This window comes from Lissotriton vulgaris, chromosome 10, assembly GCF_964263255.1.
Source record: "Lissotriton vulgaris chromosome 10, aLisVul1.2, whole genome shotgun sequence".
Classification (NCBI taxonomy): domain Eukaryota; kingdom Metazoa; phylum Chordata; class Amphibia; order Caudata; family Salamandridae; genus Lissotriton; species Lissotriton vulgaris.
In genome coordinates, this window is record NC_141698.1 from 181,740,633 (window position 1) to 181,764,783 (window position 24,151).

At 43.1% G+C, this 24,151-nt stretch overlaps 1 protein-coding gene across 3 annotated transcripts in view; it reads right to left on the minus strand.

Moving 5' to 3' along the window:
- RAI1 (retinoic acid induced 1) overlaps positions 1-18,838 on the minus strand; it is a 633,938-nt gene extending 615,100 nt beyond the window's left edge. For all 3 annotated transcript variants that reach the window (XM_086940847.1, XM_086940845.1, XM_086940846.1), the window contains exon 1: positions 18,353-18,838. The gene's annotated coding sequence lies outside the window, so the exon portion shown is untranslated. The remainder of the gene's footprint in view (positions 1-18,352) is intronic.
- Between the last annotated feature and the right edge of the window lie 5,313 nt (positions 18,839-24,151).

Sequence of the window (24,151 nt, forward strand, 5' to 3'; positions counted from 1 at the left end):
GTCGCTTCTGTTGTTCAGGATGAGGACGTTTCTAGGCAGGGCTTACCCTTTTGTCTCTCCCTGGTTACTGGTCCAGAAATAAGATGGTCACCAGTTAAAACCAGGGTGTGTTGAGGCAGAAGTCAATTGTCGTTCGTCCTCTGAAGTTGGTTCGTCCCTTGGTAGGCATGCAGATTTCATTTTGCACTCCCCTGACCCCCTCTAGCAGTATTAAGTGGTTCACTTTAGGTATATGCTTGGTCCTTGCCCAGCATTTACCCCCCCACACCACTTACATCTAAGCATGTTAGATCCCTGACCAATGACAGGTCTTGGCTTCTGTAGTTGACCGACCCTAGTTATCTGAATCTTGCATCTTAAGGCCAGATGACACCCTCCCCAAAATATAAGTTGCTATGTACTTCAGCTAGTATGAAACATTTACTGGACACTAAACAAACGTTAAAATCTCCCAGTTACCACTAGGGTAAAGCTCTATCTTACCAGATTCCGGTCTGGATGGGACTTAGATTTGTGGGTTATAAAAGTACGAATTACAAATAACAATATTTATGTGTTAACTGACATATGTGGGTTCTCTCCAACACCTATCTCTGAGCTAGCCTTATAGTTTTGGTTCTTTAGGGATGTGGTCGCTACTCGCAAGCGCCTCACATTTTTCAAGACACACAGGTCATCTGGAGCTGAGTAGGTGGAGGAACTGGAGCAGAACTCCTCGGAGGTTCATCACACACAACTTAAGCCGTCATTCTTGTACCATTAAAGAAATGGGGTAACCCAAAAGGTACTGGACCTGGGTATTGTACTAATATAAACAAACAACGGTCCGAGACCTATATATTTCTAAACAAGCAATGAATCAAAACTTATTCAATTGAAAGGCGTATGTTATTTAAACAGCCCTGCTCAATCAATGATGAACATAAAAGAAATAGGCAACAGCAACAAACTCCAAATATATATGCAATATTTTTAATCTATTGTCATATTAAAGTATTGAAAGCGAATTCACAGTATTATATACATTGCCCCGTATTAGAGCGTGCAGTAAAGCAAAGGGTGTCAAAAGAGCGTGAAGGTGATAAGGTGAAAGAAAAGAAAATCACACAAAATTATAAAGGTAATTTAAATGATTCAAAAAACACCAGCCAATGAAAGCCGGAACAGTATATCCTGGCCACTTCAATTAGTCCTCATACAATCCCTAATGTTATTCTGAGGCATAGGATGTAAAAAATGTCTGCACTATATCACAGAGGGAGATATAGTTGGTGGTCCAGGTTTTTAGTAAGTGTCGACGTTTCGACTCGTCTTGCGGCCTTGCGGTTGATTATGCCTGGGCCATGCGAGTCTTCTTCAGGACATATTGGACGGGGCAACACTGGGATCTCATTGTTGACCCTGTGAAAGATATAAATGACCATGAGGATTGGGGCTGTTGCCTAATCACTAAAACAAGGGCAGAAGTCCAAGAGTGCTTACCCTTCTCGGGATGTAGTGGTCTTATTCCCACTCCAATTGGGCTCAGTCCATATGAATCCAGAAAAATCTTATTGTCCAGGTATTCTGGAAAACCAGGGGAGCCTATGTATAATTTTTATGTAAGGTCCATAATAAATTCAAAACATTCACATCAGGGTAAAATTATTAAATGATTACCTCTAGTAGGTATATACTGTGAATTCGCTTTCAATACTTTAATATGACAATAGATTAAAAATATTGCATATATATTTGGAGTTTGTTGCTGTTGCCTATTTCTTTTATGTTCATCATTGATTGAGCAGGGCTGTTTAAATAACATACGCCTTTCAATTGAATAAGTTTTGATTCATTGCTTGTTTAGAAATATATAGGTCATTCTTGTACCTGCGCCTCATGAAGCCAGAGTAGGCCAACACCCCTTTAATAAAGATTGGCAAGTTTATAACTGCCTTTTATAATGCTTACAGGGTAATATCACTGCCACTCGCTTTATAACATTCAACTAAATTCCTATAGATGCTAAGCCGCTGTCGGCTCAATTGAGCCATACTACCCTCTTCACATCATCTGTATGGCATGTGAACTAGGGCAAAGGTACTATCTGCCCACCGGTAATCCTTTGGGGAAGGACACATGGGTAATCGAGCTCAGGGGGCACTTGGTTAAATCCTTAAATCTAATATGGGTTGAGACCTAGTGGTTAAATAGCGGCCTCTGGTGTATTGGAATATCAGAAGACCAGATTGTCGCCAGAAAGGAGGCAAGACGTCTGCAGGATAATCATTTTCCCGAAACCTGTATGCATGGTGAGTTTGGAAAGCGAGGCTGGGTGGGGTATGCTAGTATCACGGTCCCAGTGATAACTTTCTTCCAGAGGAAAACACGTTTAAATAGAAGTGTTTCAGATGAAACTATTTTTAACTTCTGTGCAAACTAGAAAGGTGAGTCGTCTTAAATATGACTAGAGATTCCACATCAAAAGGTTCTATAAACTCCCTGGCATCAATTTATGAAACAAGAACTGAGATTATCTGTCCTGAGGCAATGTGATGGGGAACCTTTAGACCTCTTCGGATGGGGTCTCTTGCTAGTGAACCGGAGTATCAGAAATAACAATGGACATGAGGGGTTATCCAAGTTTAGAAGGCAATTACATAAGTAACAACATTTAATATTACTTAAGGGCTCTCCTGTATTCATAGCTGAGTCTGGCATAACAAGACCAGAAAAAGAATAGAGATTTTTGTATAGTTTCCGGTCAGTGTCTGCGAAAATCCTACCTCCAACTATATAGGTAGCTTCTCAATGCTTAATGCTGGTCCGGGGCAACCAGCAGTAGTTCAACGATATGAGTTGGGAGGCCAACTTAAGATAAGGCCAGACACAGTCATGGGCTGTGGAATTTTCGAATTCCTCAGGTGAAATGCTTAACATCGCCTTGTGAACAAAACTAAATGGACTCTTTAAGACAAAATCTGTCCTTGTATTTTCTACGTGCAACGGTTGTGGATTTTCTGCCAAAGCAGACTACACGATCTTACATTCTGGTGGACCAGGTTTTTGCAGTTTCACGGCAGAAGTTTAGATAGGTTGCTGCTTAGCTCAGTTCTTTGATTGATATACTGATGTTGATGACTGAACACCATATGACCTAGTACATCTTCAGATGACCTATATGGACATACAGTCTATGCCCAGGCGCATTCCACTATTTAACCAGGAATGTATTCTGTAGTACTAACTAAGGCAGAACATTCCATCAAGACCATGCATGGACCTGGTGCTACAGCAAACGTTAAACACATATCCCTGAAAAATGATGGGAAGAGAGGGCAGTACTCAATGAACGCACCATTACCACGAAAAAAACGTCTGGCGCCACAGTATGGTGGAAACGCTTCAAAGCACTATAGCTGGGAAGATGCATCACGGCACAAAAAATAAAAGGTTTTCCTCATAATAGACTAATGCAAAGTTCGGAGACCAGTTTCGTGTTCCTAAAACTCGGCCCATAAGTAGGTTAACTCTGGGGAGAATAGACTTAATGAAGTTGGGCTTGGCCTTTGTTTTCTCGGGATTTGTTAGAGATTACCGAAGTCTTCAAACCCAACAAGGTTACTGAACAATGGCAAACGGAATTTGTCAGTTTGTGTAATTTCTACATCACCTTGCTTGCATGTCCACGGGACATGAGAAGGTTGCTGTCAGCCTGCAGCTACAGTGTTTCAGTACTACCGCATGGGGAGCCGTTTGTCGCAATTTAGCTAATTCTGCGCTGCCCCATACTGGGTCCGCTCAGTTTGTTGCCATGAGCCGGCAGGCCATCCATTGTCCAGTCAGTTTATGTTCGAGTAATTAAGCACTGATCAAATAGGGAGCCTGAGTAAATCAGAACAAGAACATTAGGTAGGCTTACCAGACTAGTCTACAGTTACAACTTTTTTTGTCATACAATAGTTTCCAGGAATGTAGAGCACCAACGGTCTCCTAAGGTACTTAGTACACAATTGTATTGAAATCATCAACTGTATATTCTGCCTGATATGTTAGTCTTGTGTTCACTTGTCAACTCGTTGCCACTAAACCAAAAAACAAACAAACAAACCCTTTGAAATCTCTAGAGTTGTTTTGAGGGTGATGCCAGGGCCTCTAGGGGATAATCTATCCTAAAGGACTCGTTCTGGACTCGAAGCAGTTATCTCTGGATGGTGCTATTTTGCCATAATAGCCTTACGACGCTGTTAGAGTTATAGGTACCTTCATCAATTGTTTTGTGCGTGTCCATGTTGTTTGTGGTGTGCAGCTGGAGGTCTTTACCAATTCCAAATCAGACATGGTGCCTCCCCTACTGGTACAGTTCAGCCAGAGCAGCTATTCCATATCCCAACGGAATGTACGGTGGCCACCTCACTCCATGTCATCACAAAAGGACACTGTTGGCATTGATGTGTTTTTAACCTACGCATCATTGCTATAATGTGCGGTAGGATTAGTGCATAGGACACAAACACAGGTTACAACACACAGACTGCATTAGGTTGTCATATGAAAGCCTAGAACCGGAAAAAAGATCAGTGATGGCAGAGTGAGGAACACAAGCAGAACCAAAACAACAGCCAGGAGTGAAATATGCTCTGGAAACACGTCTGTGCATACTAATGCCACTTGGGAATATTCTCCTTTTCATGATTTCTTGGTTTATCTATGCTGCACTTCATAAGGGACGCTGTGGCCTGAACCACTGGGGCATGGGCTAAATGACCTATGGAGCACAAGTGAAGAAGTTCCCAAACAGCTCTCAGCTTTGTTTGTTCACATCAGTGAATGCATTCTCATTCCTTATGAGCTCATACATGTATTTGCAAAGTTTTCAGGCCTTGAGAAAATGTAAAAATAGCTCCTGTACATCTCTCCATACTCGAAATTACACTTCTGTCTACCAGGACCTGGAGATATCACCAGTGGCCCACGGCAGCACAGACACGGACAGTGACTGGCTGCAAGTACATGCAAACAATAAATGTAGGTACCGAACCATTGGTCATCCCCGTACAGAGCAACTGGTAGTATAATTCAAATACTGACAAAGAAAAATATCTAGGGTTCATACATATCCATTCCTTAACTGTTCAGTTATCCCAAGTATTGTGCCCCGAATCAACTCTAATCTCACTTTTGTGAGTCAAGTTCCATCTGCACTATATTCTTCTCTGAACCCCTCCTTTCCTGGGCACCGATTGCACAAGATAATTTGGAAGGCAGGCCCAATAAGTAGGAGATCCTATTATGGATATTCTGTCTGGCTGTGTAATTTATATTATGGGCTTTGCAAGACCCAGCAATACTCTGTTTACTCTTGCAGAGACTTTCTGTAGTGAATACAGAGGAAAATCATTTGGACTGCTTTTTTGAAAAAATTGCCTTTCTCCTTCTTCATGATGTCCTTCCATCAAACATACCTTAAAAAGAAGTCTAATTTTCCTGGATTTGTCAAGTCTTTTCTTTTATCTCTTTCTACACACTTGAGGGTCTTCCTAGTTTATCTCCAGCACCTTCCTGCCCATCTCCTGTTGATTCATGTACCAATGCTAGTCTTTTTTCCATTTCTACCACCGTCGAAATACCAATAGGTTATTCTTTTTTTTGCAACCCGCCTTCAATGGCTGCTTATTTTTACACTTATCATGTCCACACTCCTCTATGAATCACAACGTCTTGAGACTGGCTCCCTCTCATTTTCAGAAAGCTTTCTCGCTAGAAGTCTGATTTTCTTTGTTATGTGCAGACTATGCTTTAGTTTGAAACATATTATTAGATAATCACTAGGTAAAAGCTATCCTCCCTCCGCGAGAATTACGTGTTCACAATATAAGTGAATGAAGAAACAAAGGGGATATAGAAAAGCACAATGATGAGAATTAAGCTAATTTATTTAACATTTAAATTGTATTTTTATAAAACACACCTCTGTAAAATATTTAGCCTCTAGGCGTTTTAATGTTTCTTGACATTGAATGTGCATCTAAAAATGGTGTTAATTAAACGATTTGATTTTCGAACTAATGGTAGGAATGCCAAAAAACAGAAGGAATGTAAAAAAATTGTGAACGAAGGAAAGAAAAGACTGAGAACGAAAACAGTGGGAAAGAACTAAATAAAGGAAGGCAGCTGTAAATAATGACAGGGTGAGTGAAAGTGGAAACCTTCATTCTACGAACAGCTTTTTAAGGCAGACCAGAATTTAATGAAATGTAATCAGTCTCCTATTCGCGGATTTATATTTTCCTGGCTCTTTGAAATGGAATACAGAGACACAACCTTAACTGTGTTTTCTTTAATAATTTTTCCAAGTCTGACAAGGCGCTGCATGTGATCACCGGCGTCTGAGCTTTATTGCAAGGCCAACCAAGGACCAATGAAAGGCCTGGCGCGTGACGCGACTCTTTTAATCAGCAAGGAGATCTGAAAAGGGCAAAGACATTATTATTGCTATATCTCGCCGTGGTGGTCATTAGCTTTTTCTGCCAGCTCTTTCATCCTTTAGCTGATTCTACCAGAGTAGCTGGATCATACCAGCTGATCAGTAAGCAGTGAGCAACCCAATCTTCCAGGGACATCTTAAGGATTTTGGGGGCCAAGCATATTTTTGGGGCCTTCGTTAGGAACAGTTTTGAATTTATGATCCAATTTCAGCTCTTTTATGCCGTCTTTGGTCGAGTCACTGATAGTGCACAGGCACACTCGTCCATATTCTAAACGTGTTTACAGCTAATATTTATGAATAGTGATGTGTGTTTTCACTATTATAACACAGCTGCATCTCATTAACAATATTGCAAATAATCTCTGTGACACCCTCCTATTTCTCATGTGTGAGGTTCTGCTTTGATCCAAAAGAAACTTTAAGGATGTTGTATTTATTTATTTATTTATTTATTGACATTTGTAGAGCTCGGCGAATACCCGTGGGCGTCTCGGCGCTAGTTAAGGGATGGATGTTGTAGGCAACATGAACACAACATTTCACTGTAAATAAATGTCTGCAAATAGACACTCACATCATCCACATTAAAATTTAACAAAGGAAAAAGTTATTTCAAACTATCTGTTTAAGAAATAATCCAGGTCAATAGGGCAAGACTCTCTGCAGAACAGAGCTGCTCTGTTAGGGGCCCCCTAACAGGCTGGGCCCCTGGGCCAGAGCCCACTTTGCCCATTCCTTAAAGCGTCTCTGCAACCTTCTTACAGCAACGTAATTCTGAATAGCATTTGCTTCATGTCCAAATAAATGAACAAGTCCATTTAAATATAGCCAATAAGGAGATTTGACACTTTACACCTTTTCAAGACACGCCACTGTTGGCATACAAAGCCACTTTTAACATGACTTTTACAAAGTCTCACAGGTTGGCCAAATGGAAATGCCAGGATTAAAACTCCTGATAATATGGTCTACAGTGGCCCACTGAACCACTGCATTTAATGAAAATGTCCCCTATCTTTATTCATGCATCCTATCATTCTCTCAGAATAAAAGCTGTGGTGTCAAATTATCCCTCTAAAACGTGGGCCAATTTCCTGTTTATTCTCAATAGGCTGGAATGCTGTTTCCAAAGACAACGGCAAAGTTACTACACCTCCACAACTCCATGAAATAGAACGAGCAAGTTTTTCACTTCCAATTTTCCAAAATAAAAATATGCCACTATTAAAGATCAAACTAGAACACCAAAACAGGTATTCCACTGATCCCTGCAGAGAGACAGGGGTGAACTTCATCCAGACTCAAGTCAAGTCAAGTCAATGAATTTATATAGCTCGCTACATACCCAGAGGGTCTCAAGGCGCTTGAAGAAGGAAGGGGAGTTACTTGTCAAATAACCAAGTTTTAAGTTGCTTTCTGAATGCTAGGTGGTTCTGAGTCAGGCGAAGGTGAGTGGGAAGTGCGTTCCAGGATTTAGCGGCAAGGTAGGAGAAGGATCTACCTCCCATGGTGGTTTTGTTGATGCGAGGTACAGTGGCAAGGGCTTGGTTGGAGGATCTTAGCTGGCGAGGGGGGGAGTAGAAGGACAGTCGTGTGTTGAGGCATTCAGGTCCGATTTCGTAGAGTGCTTTGTGTGCGTGGGTAAGGAGCCGGAAAGTAATTCTCTTATTGACGGGGAGCCAGTGGAGGTTTCTTAGGTGACCAGAGATGTGTTCTCTACGCGGGATGTCTAATACGAGCCTGGCTGAGGCGTTCTGGATGCGTTGGAGTTTTTTCTGGAGTTTTGCAGTGGTACCGGCGTAGAGGGTGTTTCCGTAGTCCAGCCGGCTCGTGACCAGTGCGTGGGTGACCGTTTTTCTAGTTTCGGTGGGGATCCAGCGAAATGTTTTTTGAGCATGCGAAGAATGTTGAAGCAAGATGAAGAGACGGCGTTGACTTGTCTGTTCATCGAGAGTGAGGAATCCAGGATGACGCCCAGGTTCCGTGCGTGGTCCGTCCGGATGGGTGCTTTTCCCAGGGCCTCTGGCCACCAAGAGTCATCCCAGGCGGAGGGGGAGGTGCCTAGGATGAGAACTTCTGTTTTGTCCGAGTTCAGTTTCAGACGGCTGTGCTTCATCCATTCTGCTACTTCTTTCATTCCTTCATGTAAGTTGGTTTTGGCAGTGTTAGGGTCTCTGGTGAGTGATAGGATCAGTTGGGTGTCGTCGGCGTAGGAGATGATGTTGAGGTTGTGTTGGTGTGCGATGGCCGCGAGGGGGCTCATGTATACGTTGAAGAGGGTGGGGCTGAGTGAAGATCCTTGTGGGACGCAGCAGATGACTTCAGTGGCTTCTGACTTGAATGGTGGAAGGCGGACTCTTTGCGTTCTTCCGGTGAGGAACGAGGTGATCCATTCCTGTGCTTTTCCTTGGATTCCGACGTTTTTGAGGCGTTGTAAAAGAGTGTTATGGCAGACCGTGTCGAAGGCAGCGGAGAGGTCGAGGAGGATGAGGGCGACAGTGTCTCCATTGTCCAATAGAGTTCGAATGTCGTCTGTTGCTGCGATGAGGGCGGTTTCAGTGCTGTGCTTGGCTCGGAAGCCGGATTGTGAGGAGTCGAGGGATTTGTTGGTTTCGAGGAATGCGGCGAGCTGGTTGTTGACCGCTTTCTCAATGACTTTGGCCGGGAAAGGCAGGAGTGAGATAGGGCGGTAGTTTTTGAGTTTGGTGGGGTCGGCTGTGGGTTTTTTCAGAAGGGCGCTGAGTTCGGCATGTTTCCAGCTTTCCAGGAAGGTTGCGGAGTTGAGGGAGCAGTTGACGACGTCTCGGAGGTGCGGTGCTATGATGGAGTCTGCTTTGTTAAAGATGTGGTGAGGGCATGGGTCTGTGGGGGATCCTGAGTGGATGGAGTTCATCAGACGGATGGTGTCCTCAGTGGAGATTGTCTTCCAGTCATTGAGGGTGTTACAGAACCTTATATAGTGCTCATGCATCGGATGATTATTTTGGTGCTGATAGAGGTACCTTATAACCAAATAAAGCAAGCAGTCTTTATTAAAATGATCAGGTGAAGAGACAAAGACCTTTGTGAAAAGTCATGTCTTTGACACTTCACTGAATGATGTCAGTGTGCCTTCCATTTGCAGAGAAAGAGGTATAAAATTCAAGAGAGGCCGCACATACACACAAGCATTGGCAAAGCTAATGGTTCCCACCTATGCAAGAGCTATTGGCTTTGTCGATGTGTTTTAGCCATGGTGTACACTAGCGTGGCTGCTGCTTCAGCAGGACTAAACGTTTGTGACGCAGAGGAGAGCAGCGTGGAGTGTTGTGGCATAGAGTGACGTGTAGTGTCATGGAGTGTTGTAGAGTTTCACAGAGTGGAGTGCCATAGAGTGGTACAGACTGTCATAGAGTGGAGTATCGTAGAGTGGCATAGAGTGTTGTGGTGTGGAGTTTCGTACTGGGGAGTAGAGTGTTGTAAATTAGAGTGGAGTCGAGCAGCGTAGAGTGGAATGGCGTGGAGTGGACTGGCGTGGAGTAGACTGGCGTAGAGTGGCATAGAGTGGAGTGCTGTAGTTTGGAATAGCATAGAGTGGCGTAGAGTGAAGTGCCGTAAAGTGAAGACGCGTAAAGAAGAGAGGCATTGTGTGGAGTGAAGTGGGGTAGAGTGGCAGTGTGTGGAGTGGAGTGGCATAGAGTGGTGTAGCATAGAGTAGCCTACAGTGGAGTGGCATAGATTAGAGTAAACTGGGGGAGAGTGCAGTGGCTTAGAGTAAAACAGCATAGAGTGCATTGGCGTACAGTGGAGTGGCATACAAAGCAGCAGCACAGAATGTAGCGGCAAACAGTGCAGTTGCGTAGAATGCAGACACAGAGTAGAGTGGTGCAGAGTGGAGTAGAGTGGCCTAGAGTGCAGTGGCATAGAGTGCAGTAGCTTAGGTTAGAGTGATGCATAATAAAAAGTGTAGCAGGGTAGAGTGCAGTGGTGTAGAGTAGAGTGGCATAGAGGGCAGCGGGTACAGTGGATTAGACTACAGTGGCGCAGAGCGGTGCAAAGTAGAGAAGAGTGGTGTAGATTACAGTGGAATAGAATGTAATGGTGTAGAATGCAATGGTGCAGAGTGCAGTGGTGTAGAGTACAGTGCAGAAGAGTGGCGCAGATTGGAGTGGCACAAAGTGGAGTAGAGTAGTGTAGAGTGCAGTGTAGTGGCATAGAGTCGATTGTTTCAGAGTAGTGTAAAGTGACGTAGAATTAAGTGGCGCAGGTTAGAGTGGCATAGACCTGAGTGGCGTAGAGTGCAGTGGCGCAGAATAGAGTAAAGTGGCATAGAGTACAGTGACAGTAGTGCAGAGGCATAGAATTTAGTGGTGCAGAGTAGAGTGGAGTGTCCTAGACTGGACTGTTCTAGAGTGCAGTGGTGAAGAGTGTTGTGGTGCAGAGAAAAGTGGCGTAGATTGCAATGGCAAAGGGTATAGTGGTGCAGAGTAGAGAGGAGTAGAGTGAAGAAGAGTAGAGTGCAGCGGCGTGGGGTAGTGCAGAGTAAGTAGAGTGCAGTTGCGTGGTATAGAGTGGAGTGGCAAAAGTGTAGTATTCATGGGGTGGTAGCGATCTGCCATTAAAGACAACACATTTTCAATTGAAATGACCATTACATTTGCATAAACGTACAGTTTTGCTGCTAAAACGTATACAGCGCACAAACGATGTGTTGAAATGTCGTAACGTAGTATATTGATTTGTTTTCATCGTATAAAAATATGTTTCCACCACACATCAGTATTACAAAAAAATGTGCTTCATTTATTATTTCCTAATTCTGATATTTTCTGAAATATCTGCACACTTCATTTACAGGCACTTCAATTTTGATATGTGTGCTAGAAATAAAGCCATTCCTTTCAGAGCAAGAGTGTCAAATAAATCCTCTCATTCTGAAGTCAGAGAAAGAAAAGGAAACACCAAGCTTCCTCTGATGACAGCCTCACATTTTACCTCTTTCTTTGAAAGCACAATAAATGTGACTTGATAAGAACAACGACCAGTTTACAAAAAACAAACATCCTGGAAACATAGAATAAACAGAGTATGCGCCTCGGGAGGGAGGAACTCAAGCTGGACAGCCCAAAACAAATAAAGCCAACAAATAGAAAGCAAGCACATGTGAGTTACGAACCACAAAGCCAAAGGTAAGCAATGGGTGGAATGCATTCCCAGGGAAGCTTTCCAAATGTTCCAAAGATGTCTTTAGCAAACCAGACCAGTAGGCTTTGACCTAAAAAGGATTGTTCTCCTGCTCTGGGTTTTCCTATTCTTGGCACCTGTAAAACTTGTGCAGAAGAGGATCTCAGCGTCCTATAGGGTCTGTAATTTTTTTAATGCCTGGAAATAAATGAGGGAGCTAGGCCTTTTAAGGCTTTAAAAACCAAATGCAGTGGTTAAACTGTATTCTGTACTTAATGGGAAGCAATGAAGATGTTTTAGTAAAAGAGTAAAGTGGGCTTGTATAAATGCATTTAAAACAAAGTGCACAGCTGCGTTCAGAACCACCTGGAGTTTCTGAGTAGCCATGGCAGGAAAGTTGAGGAAAAGAGAGGTAACGTAATCTAATCTTGAGCCAATCACAGCTGTGAGCTCGAACTTTAAGACTCTGGGGATCAATAAGGGACTGGTTTCCTAACCAGTCTCAATAGAAAAGGGCATTTGGCTGCTGTTTTATACAACCCCTCTTTAGGACAAGGAAAAAGCAGAAATATAAGGAGCCTGGAAAGAATGAGAAGCTTGCACCTAAACATTTGGCTCTCATCTACTGGATCAGGAGACCTGAGAAACTGTAAAAGGTTGGGGGGAATAAGAAGCGCAGTAAAGGTGTTGCTCTTGTGCACATCCATAAAGATGGAATGAAAGATTTAGAAAGAAACCATGTGTCAAGTTAAATTGCCATTCTGAGCAGGACAAGATTTGATTGCCATAGCCTGATACTTTTTTTCTCTATTGTGATCTAGCCACTGATTGGATTTGGGCCCTTTTGATGTGAACACCATGCTGAGAAGACTTGTGCTCATCCCCTGAAAATTAGACTCCTGTTTATCCAGGTTAGGGTTTCCCAAAGCCTCTCCTGGAGGCCTGGATCCGTGTCAGATATTTAAGACAACAACATTTATCTAAATAGGGATACGCTAAAAATCTGGCATGGATCCGACCCTCCAGGACTGACTTTGGAGAGCCCTGATCCAGCTCAAGAAAATATAGGCTGGTTGTAGCTCGTAAAATGTTAATTTCAAGGGATGAGGACAGGTAATTAGAAATGCCATTGTCTCCGGTCAGAAGCAAATCCCATTGTGAGCAGAATTCGAATGCGCGAGATGGTTATAAACTCTGCACAAATATGCACTAGCCCGTGGCTGATTTTATTCCGCCGGGTGGGTGGATCCATGCAAGGTTGATCTGTACGTCTTGATAACAGAGATGTGGCAACGGCCTTGCTCGCCAGACATAAATTATGCCAGGTATGAGGTCAATCAGACATCTGTAACAGGGGAGTAGTGTGGAAATGTAGGGCAACCCAAATATAACAAATGGCGACCAGTGAATAGGCAGAAAAAAGGTGGCTGTGGTGACAGCTGTAAATGAGTTTAAGGTAAGGTATGTGTGTGTATATGTGAATACACCAACATGGCAATAATTACTACAAATGTGTTTGTCTCCTTTAAGTGCTACTACGTGGTGATGTGCATGAGCTGTTCATCTTTTGTTAACTCATAGAGGTTCTCCACTATCCCAAAGGATCCATTATCACTAGGCTGCAGGAATGTATTCACAGATAAATGCATTATTTACCAAGTATGACATCGCCAGGCTTGTTTAGAAGAAATGAGACTACATGTAGGATGACCTATGAGAATCTGGATACGAGTCCCTGTTGTGTTGCTATTGCTACTACTGGTTTCCTGGGAGTAAAGAGAGGAGACAGGTTTGAGGGAATAAATTGCAAAGGCTTCTTTCCACCCTTCACAAGATATGACACTTAATTTCAGTACGAGAAAGAGAAATTTCCCGAGAAACAGGCTGAAGGACAACTGAGAAGTTTGCAAGCATGCCTGGCGGGCTGCCATCCCACAGGAAATAGTTGGATCTACAAAGACTGAACTGCTTCCAAACCCTTGAATTCTTCTTGAAAGGAAGTATGATGGTCTCATGAGACATCACGAAAACACCCTGCACCGTCTGTGACCCAACCACAGCAAGCAACCTTTACTTCAGATAAATGCAAGTACCGGGCAGCAGCATGTATATATACAGAGCATAAGAGAAAATGCGAGCCTATCAGACAAGTCCACACAATGATACTCGCATTGCACAAATGATGGCCCCCAGTTTCTCAAGTGGTGAGCGAGGAGAAGGTAGAAGCCTGGGATATATTTACTATAGGTTAGTTCCATGAAAGTTTAGACAATGTGCAGATAACGAACATTAAAAAAACAATACTAATAAACAGACTTCCAGGTTACCAGTGATGACTGGTTTTGGTATCAAGTTATTCCCTCAATTTGGGTCGAAGCAATGACGAACGCATTTAATAAAGAGTCACGTCTTATGGAGCAATGCGTTTAGGACCCACTGGCACTCTTTCAAAATAAATGAACCTGAAGCGGGACCCATTTATAATCCACTGCTGTTCATTACAAGGATCGTTTGCATCAAACACTGATGGAGTGATGGCCACTATAACACAACAAAAAGACAAAACAGGATAACTCCACTCATCCATAGTCGAAAGCTTCAATTCCTCTCACCATGTATTTCCCTGATGACAACCTCCTTCCTGTCATGAACTTGGTAATGCACTTCACTATTATATACTTTCTTCCACTTTCATCGCCTATAGCATCACTGCTGTCCACCACCTACTCATCATATGCAAAGGATGCCCGCTTCCTTGTTCTCTGTTTGGTCAAGATCTTGAACAATATCTAGTCCTCAGCAATTTAGGCTACTGCAAGAGACTCCTTATTGGTCTCATATAATACACATTGTTACTGGACGTACTCAACTTTGTCACGCATTTCTTGTTTCATAACCAGGGATTACAGGCTCATTGTGAAAAACCAAGTCCTCTATACAATCCTCACGTTCATTCAATTGGATCCAGGGGGCCGTACCCTCCCTCACTTATTCAAAATATCACATTTCCCTTGCTCACTTTGCCACTGGATTCAAGCTAGCCTGGCTGATAAGCGGTGTTACCCCGAAACCGATCCCAGGATGCTTTTTTCCGGTCCAGGGAAGACCTGGCTTGGCAGGTCGGGCTGGACGGTTCCCATGAGGAACAGAGTCAAGACTGATTTGCATATGGCTGGGTCTGAACTGGGGTGGTGAAGTGAGCTAAAGATCGATGATGGATTGAATACAGGTCTGTGACTTGGGGTGAGTGTTTGAGAAGGTTCAGCACTCCATCCATCATCTCCTTGTGTTTGCTTTCTCAAAGAAGAGTCACCTGCTCAACTCCTACACTCAATATCATCCTCAAATCCTCCTGTGCCACCTGCAAAATCCGTTTTTTCTTCTAGTCTTGCTGCGTTAGAATGTCCCCCATCTGGCTTGAGGGTGACCTCTTCCCTGAAAACCTTCAATAGAAATGTCCAGAGGTACCACCTCTACTGGAACATTCTCGAAAGTACCAAAGCCCCTCATGTTCAAAAGCACCAGCAACACTTGTGCAATTGTGACACCCTCTTAACCTCTATGTACAGATAGTAACTTTGTGTGCTATAATAGTAAACTTTGTCACAGTTTATTCTCAACACAATGCTTTAAGTTATCTCCAGCTGCTTCGTTTAGGGGCTGTCGATAAAGTTTACACTTAGTTTACCTTTCATAATTTACACCCTAATGTTTCAACTGGAGACAAATCAGTGGGGTGACGTACGTAAGCAGCAAAAAAAGAAGTTGAAACTGAAGTGAGGTCCCGCCTCCAAGATCGAATCTGTCTCCGATTACTACTCACAAAAGTGTTTCAAGCCTGTGTGGTAGGAGAGTACCATGGCATCTGCCCAGACACACACAACGATGATGGGTGAGTGAGGGTACATTGTACCTTCTATAGCACTAACCTTGTTCAGCACGCAATACAATTTCATTTTTTATGAGGTGAGACGTGCCTTCTGGGGCAAGAAAAAATAAACTACTCTAGAAGAGGCTAGTGTGGAATCACCTTACACCTGAAGTATCACTTGCAACCACTGTGTCTGATTGTCACCTTTTAAAATCTCTCTACCACCCAAAGAATTGACCACAAACCGAGTTGATCTTTAGGTACTGTCATAAAAGAGGTTTATGGAAAACCAAAGAGAGACAGCACCTGCATGGAACTTCTGGAAGCAGCCTTTCCTGGATAACACTGAGGCAAGCGATGAACAGGATTTAGTCCTATAAGAAATAGAGCAGTTCTAATAGACCTTTTGAGCTCTGAAGGCCTGCACATTTTCTTCTACTTAGCTATTCCAAAGGAGGTGGAAGGAGAGGATGTCTTAACTGTAACAATGATAATATTAATTAAAGAGGTATTTTTGAAAAAAAGCAGAAACACACAAATCCAATTCTAAAAAAAGGTGAAGACAAAATCATAGAGAGAGCTGTAGCAATGAGGCATGGTTTAAAATATTCTTTTGCGCTGTTTAGCCGTGTTATCTTCCAACCAGCTTTGTGGCCGGAATTCCTCGGAAGGGCTTATCAGTATTACATTTGTTTAGGTCACAAGATTTCCAGGTTTATGGATGAGAAGCTGGTCTTGCCCTCTAAGCACTTTTGGACTGATAGAGCCTATTTGTCCCATTTTAAGATTAGGACCACATGTTGCATAATGCCAAAAGAAAAACCTTTTTGTTTATGGTCACGGTGAATAGGTGAATAGTAATTACAAACAAAGCAGGATTCATATTGGGATTGCCCCATTGATTACCAAGGACACGCATGCTGGTCAACTTACTCTCAGATGGGGCAGGCATCACCCACTTTTTAATGATATTCACCCTCTTAAAAATGAACGTGCCTTCAAAGAATTCGATAGTCTCACCATGTTTGCAAACCTGCCTCACACTCACCAAATATATTTTTTCTCCGTTCTGATGGTATCAACCTCTTACACAACTAGCGTCCCCTAGTGTCCGCTCCAGCAGATTGACAGTGAGGAATACCACTTTTTCCATTGAAAGACACCAACTGTACCATTTTAAGATTTTGCAAAGGCCTGCAAAAGCAACGGTGTTGAGCACCGGCAGTTTTTAAAGGGGGCCTCGAAACGGGTCTCTATCGGGCTCTGTTTTGTGCCCTGGCACAGGTGGCTTGTTTTTTCCCCCGGACTGAAGTGACAGCAGGCACATCAATTTGCGCGTGCTCTCACAATGCTCACTTCTCACTAGTGGAGAAGTTACGGCATGAATTCAAGCAGGGTGAGAGTCGTAGCGGAAGGGAAATCTTTTACAGAGTCATTTTTTTCTCTCTGGGTTTCCCTTCTCTTTTTAAAACGCAGGAGCAACAACATCGTCAAGGTGTCACCAGGACTTTAATTGGAAGCGTTTTCAATATTATCTAAAACAAACCATAGTTGCTGCTTATTTTTCTTCTGCAACTAACAACCATTGACGCAGCGAATAATCCTGACCAATAATCCTGACTTGTTGTAGGTATGATGTTACTTGTTGTATCATATATCTGGATGCAATGACAGAAACAGCAAAATGCAAGTCGTGCATCACACTGTGCTAAGCACAGATTTTTACCATGTGTTTTAAGCCATGCCCTTAATTACATAGGCCACGCCCCTTTGAGGGACCCCACTTAAAGTTTTTTCATCCCACTTAAAGCCCTGTGCAAAAGTATTAAGCAGAACTTGGCATGAACTTGTTTGTTGTCATTCTTAACTTGGCCTTTTATGTCTTTGTAAATTTCAGTCGGGGTCATTATGATAGGTGCTGAACCAATTTTGACGCGTATTCCCTTACCTTTGACGTTTTAAATATGTACCGATAGTGGGGAAAATATCGGCTTTAGGTGGTTCTCTTAATTGTTGTCCCCGCAAGGATATTAAAAATAACTACGCTTATCGTATTCGAAAGAAAAACACTTTTTTTTTATCAATAGCAGCACAGTGACCCTTGAGCTATTTCAGAAATGTGGCATGTTGGAAGGTGAAAACAAGCTTTTTAGGCTGAGCCAATCAGCAGTGAGAACACTGGCGCGTTAAACCTGGTCTTACCTACAACGAGCGCCCCCATTGGCTCTCCCGGAGCGTGAGAGCGACCGACAAGTGAAGCAAAAGAAAACAAAAGAAGCCTTCAGCCTCAGGCCCCTTCTGAGGGGAGACGCCGGGCTGGGCTGACAGGCCGGCAGCGTGCACGTCTGTTTATCTAAAAAGACGTCTGTGTATCTAGAAGGACACCTCACGCGCAGCTCCCCGTCGTGCGACTTAACCACATCTGGAATAACTTCGACCCCCAACTCTCCCCAAACACGTGCTTTTCCTGAGGGCTCTTAATATCGTGCCCTCTCGTGGGAGACTGCCGTGGACGTTGCCACCCTTCAGGAACATCTGTCGTGCATACGGGCACTTCTTTTCTGTGCACACAAGTACTCGGATTTGTTTTTGCTTTAGCATGCAGAAACTCGTGATTCACAGCTCAAACGTCTTCATTTTTCTTCGAACTGCCTAAAAGCGGATCCATACACGGTCATGCTGTGTTTTTCCTCGCACTTTTATTAATACTGTGACGCCACGTAGTCTAGAGATAAACCTAACGCGCCGGCAGTAATTCTCTTCTGTTTACATATTTATATTTCTTGAATCTGTTTCTGCAGGTTCTGCGCCTGTCTGGACTCGGTAAACATTAGCAGCTGGTCGCTTACCTTTCTTCCGGCCCCCAGCTCCTGTACTCTGCGGTCACCACCCAGGCAGGAAGGCCAGCCATTGTGCCCTGGGAAGAGAATGCCAGCCCGGCTGCTGCCTTCGGTCCTCCTCCTCGACGCCGGCTCCTCCAGAGCAAATTCCCTATCAACAATTCATCGGCAGGCGCCGTGGACGGCGGAAGAGGCTGCAACATCCACTCCCACTGGTGTCAAAGAGGGACGGCGGCGCTGCCCACAGGCGGCGAGGTGGGGGAGAGGAAGGAAGAGGGAGGAGGGTGGAAAGAGGCCGAGCGAGGAGGCAGACTGACAGGTTATAGAGGGTGCAGTGCTGACGGCCACCGAGCGCTGCTGCTGCTGGCCTGTGCTTTGATAAGGCCCCAGGCCTCGCCTTCTGGAATTACAGCTCCATGGTTCCTATTCACGGTGCCCACGCAGACAGGATCCCAGCCCTACCGCTGGAAAAGGGAAAGCAGCAGGGAGACAGAAAAAAAAGTTAGAGGCATGGCTGCATGTCGGAAATAAAAGCTCATGTTTCACACTGGAGGGGAAGGGCAATGCAAGGTCTTTTGAGCTGGCCTATACCACCACCTGGCGTAGAATTTTTGGAACTGCAACAACAAATCCGAAATCACTGCAAGGGCACAGTCTCAATCTGCTAATAGCAAAGTCTTGTGAAGTAGATCAGGGTTGCTCTAGTCAATACAAACAAGCACTGACAAAGCCAGTAGGTCTGGGGTTAATGTATGGCCGCTGCTGTTACCACACACATCACAGTTCCGAGTGGTGTGATAAATATCAGCAGGCGAATCTTGATGGTATTTTGAGGGGGAAATGGCACTGTATTTAGCGGGATGTGTTTTGTGCAGTTAGCACCAAAATCTTCGTGTTATTCCACCCAAACTATTAATTGGCTTGCACATGTTGCACCCAATAAGTTCCAACACGGTGGAGTTGAATTTTATCAGGTGCACTAAATATCACACCAATGACAGAGAGAGGCAAAATGAGGGCCTTAGTTGAAAGATAAATGCTGTACTGGGATGAGCCAAAATGTGATTGTTAAGGTTTCAAGCCAATGGATGACCAAAGCTGAATAAAAGCGAATAGTTGAAAGGGTAGGATACAAAAACCCACACTATTTACATTGTAAGCAGTAGGTCTATTTTACACCTTCATTGCCAAAACCCAGACCTAATGAAGTGAGAGTAGGTATCTCTCATATCAATTTGGGGTATGCATCACTTAGATAGGGGACAAACATAGCATGTCCCTGTCCGTCTTACCAAACCACTGCCTTCTCCAAAACACCACAGTGCCCAGGAAAACAAAGGACATTATTAATATGGATCAAATCCATATAGCTTTTTATTTTTTTTAATGTTTTATTCATACCCAGAGAAACCAATCTTACATAAGTATTACATAATTTTTATGGAAAAAGAGGAAAAACCAAAAAACAGCAATACGTTTTACAGTCCTTAACCTCTTGGCTGCTAATGACAAGGGTAACTCGTCATGGATTTTCCATTGATTTCAATGGAAATTATATGAGAAGAATATTAATGCCTTAGCACTAAAGGGGATAAATATGCTCTGGAAGAAAATTGAGGAAAGGCTATTACATTTTTTTCCCTTTCTCCCCTAATAACTAACCGGCCTCCAAAAAAAGGGAAGAGAACATATGCACCATTTCTATCATAATACACAATATCATATCGAATTCCATTCATATATGAGCCAATAAAAAGTTACTAACAATGTTACAGACGCTATATACAAACGATAAGAGAAAGGAACAGTCATACTGTACACAGCCCAGACCTATTCCCAGCCATTTAGATTTCCTTTTTATAGCTGAATTGATCTCATTACATGTATTCTAATTATTCAAAAGCGCACGGCTTCACCACTCCACTCGGCTATGCATGCCCAGATTTTTAGCCCCGACTCTTTGCTTTCCTTCCTCTACATGCATACAGGGCTGCCTCTTGTTTCCATACCCCTAGCAGCCTAGCTAACCACATCTGAAAGGTAGGTGATCTTTATCCTTCCAACGGGCTGTTAGCATTATTCTAAAAATAGCTGTACCTAAGAAAAGGCAATATTCTTGTTCTTTATTACACCCCAGGGTGTTATCATATCCCAAGATAGCTAATGTAGGGGTCAGCTCAAAGTCGCCAGCAAATAGGGTTTTCCAAAACCCAAGGATCCCCACTTTTAGGAGGGCCAGTTCCCCACACTCATAAAGCATATGTACCAAGGTGGCCGGGCCCACCCCGCACCTAGGACACTTATCATCAACCCATTTTCCCCAAGAAAATAACTTTGCTGGTGTAAAATAAAGATTAACTATGGTCTTATATAACTGAGCTTTCAAGTTAGAGGATATGAAGATTTCAGCAGATAAATCTAAGCTCCTATAGATGTCTACATCCTGGTTATTCAATTTTGCTGCCCATAATGTTTCATTTTTTTCTAAATCGTCCGGCAATGCCGCTAGTAAAAGCCTATATAACCCTCAAATCCTACAGGAATCCCTTCCAATCTGATCCATCAGAGGAATCCTCTCAATCATCACTCTTGGTCTATATACCATAAGGATACTCTTAATCTGTATACATTTAAAAAAAATTGACCATATGGCTTTCTAATGAACAATGAAAGAGACATCACTCCTATTTAAAACAATGTTTCTCACAGTTTCTGCTCTGGGATAGAAGTTTTCACTTGTTTACTTTTGGATTAAGTACTTAGCAGATAACAGATGTAAAACAACCAAATATCATCGATGGTTTGAGGCAGTAGAGAGCAATGGTATTTTAATTGTCCCACTGTTCTGCAGCTTTTTGAGGGGGATGAGAAGACAGCAGTATAAAAGTATATGTCATCTCTTCTTACATGATCATTTTTAAAGTGGGAATTAGGGAGCATGCATGAAGTAATCGGTGTATTTGTTCGTACATCCCAATTGTACACCTTCATGGGATGGCCTTGAATGCCCCAGATATACTTAGCAAATGTGTGCATATATGTTTATCATTTGTAAAAATCTATTCTACCAAATGATGGAAGGCACTGTTTTCTATTGGTGAAGATTGTGTATGTGAGCCAGTTAAGCTGTTAATTGCTCATAGGCTTCTGCATCCCACATCCCGCCTGGAGAAACATTTTTTTTTACCTTGATACCTGCGTTCAGGGTTCTAACCCGGGTGGTACATCAACACAAATTTAGACAAACTGCTGCATCTCCATGTACCTCAGTTGATCATGGAAGTGATGTAACAATTTTTTGCAATGTAATAAAATAGTTGTATAGTGTTCTGTTTAGCACCTTCACGCTGGTAATGTAATATGGTTTTAACACCATGTCCGATATCTACATTAAAATCACCTTGATGTGTAGCTGCATTATTCCACTAAGTCCATCTTACTGAACCTGAATCTTATGCATTTATCTCTTCAACAGACATTCAGCCACCTTAGCTGTGCTGTTGAGATTGAAGCCTGTGGTTTTCCGGCGACACAGTTTCTTTGGCACGTACACCTGTTGCCATCGCCTCTCAAATTTTTTTATAGAATTATGGAGACCTCAATAGTGGATAGTTTTGAAGGTCTATACAAATGTTTACTTTCAGAATATGACCCTTCTTAGTTCGGGCCCCTTTTGTCACCAGCAACTCGTTATCATTGCAGTGCCATTATTTTTTATTTTTTTTTTTTTAAACCTTAATTGACATTTCAACCAAATACAAGTATGGGCCTACAACCACCGGGGCTGGCCGCTAAGCAGTTAGAGTAGCAGAGAGCAAATTTTAAATCACATGCAGCACCTCGGGGAGCAGAATCATCACGCTAGCGTACTCTTGGTCACTGAATAGCACAATTATAAAAACAGGATATAAAAGGTTTTCATTTTATAGTATAGGATGGAAGGATCAGGTGCCGAACAATTTCCCAGCAGCGAAAAATGGCAGGCAGAATAGTAAACGTGTAAACAGTAATCAGTCAAATCAATGGCGCTGAAACAGACGGTTCAGGATATGAAGAAATATTATGGTCAATTCGCGCCTGCTAGTCACCTGCCCTAAGACCCAGAGAACACCATGAAAATTGAGGCACAGATGAAAAAGCAGTGATTGATAGCAAAGCAAACCCACTGCGCTGACCCAAAAAAGGAAAAAGACAAAGAAAGATAAGGGAAGAGAACAAAGGCCATAGAAACAAAATAAAAATGACCAGCAATCGAGACCCCGGCTTCCAGTCTGGGTTAGGCCTCAAAACATTTTCGATGTTACTTCACCCCAGAACATCAGAAAAGTTCCGTGGTCACACCATCGGGGTGCCGACTAGTTCACCCACACGAATCTGGGGCAGGAGATCAGGATATTCGACAGGATAAGCGAGAGTAGGACGGAGGTCAGCGGAGCCGGGAGACTATGCGGCCATCTTGGTTGGTGTCGTAGCTCCTCCCTTGCAGTGTCATTCTTAATCCCCACCTAGCCTTGATTCAACCCCAAAGTGTAACCATAATTTTTAGTCAAGTACACCCCAATAATTGGTGGGGAATCACACGGTGAGGGAGATACACCATTGAGTATAGCACATACCCTCCAAAGAAGAAGCCTTCAGAAGCTTAGTATAGCCGAGCATAAAAGGAGTACAAATGAAATAACAAGACGAAAGTCAAAGGGTAACAAACACACGACCACGCGAGCAACGTTTACTCTCTTTACACCTCGCCCCTTTCGGGTTTGGCTACAACACCATTACCGGTCCTTCTTCTATGAGGTCCTGAAGATTCGCAGTCTGTTCCCTGCGATGAAACACGTGTTGGCCAGTACAGAGGAACAATAAACCGGTGTTTTATACCAAGAACTTTACAACATTTGAACTCTTTTTTCTGCACTATATGATCTATTTACTTTGAAAGTCTTGATGTGCACAGTTGATTTACCCTACCGAATCTCAAAATTACCCAGACATTATTATTGTTTGTCCAGTGCAGGGGCTCTGTTGTTATTGTGCAATTTGTGTGGATCTTGCTGATCCAACCTTGAGCGGTTGTGAGGGATTACCGCCCGCCCTTTTTGCCTGGAGTTCTATACTCTATAAGCAGCTTACACTTTGCGGCTACTCAGGTGCGCGCCTGGTCATTTCTGGAAAACCCTAAACCCTCTCAGATGAACTATAGCAGATTGCGCTGCTACCCCCTACAGTTGTGTTGACCAAGGAACGATGTGTTTTTTACACATAGATGCTGTGAGTAGTAAGTATTGTCAAATCGTTTTTGCTGAAACGTTTGAACACTTCATCTTATTTTATTTATATCCCACAACATATATCTGGTGCAGGACTACTAAAGGGGAATAATGAATTCCTCACAGATACCGGTAACCTTCGTGGCTTGGACTGGTTGGCATTGTGGGAGCCCAGACTTTCTCCTCTACTACCAATACCACATCAGTCCATTTTGTATGTCAGGAATGGAGGCTTTGGATTATGCTTCTCTTTCTTTACTGAAGCATTTACAGCAGCCAATAATACTTTAAACTACATAACCAAGAAGGCTTAGCCTCTTCTCTTCACTAATCACAGTTCACCCCATAGGGTAAACAGCACAGTGACACTCTTTCCTCTTTCTTTGCTGCTACACCAGCGAGTTAAGTGTACCTTTATTATTGCTTATTACATTTGTATGTATACGTTCTTACAGTTTCTTTTTGTATGGGCGCTGCCCTCTGGTCGCGCATTATAGGATCCCCCATGATTACTGGTGGAATGGGAGTGGGACAGACGTGC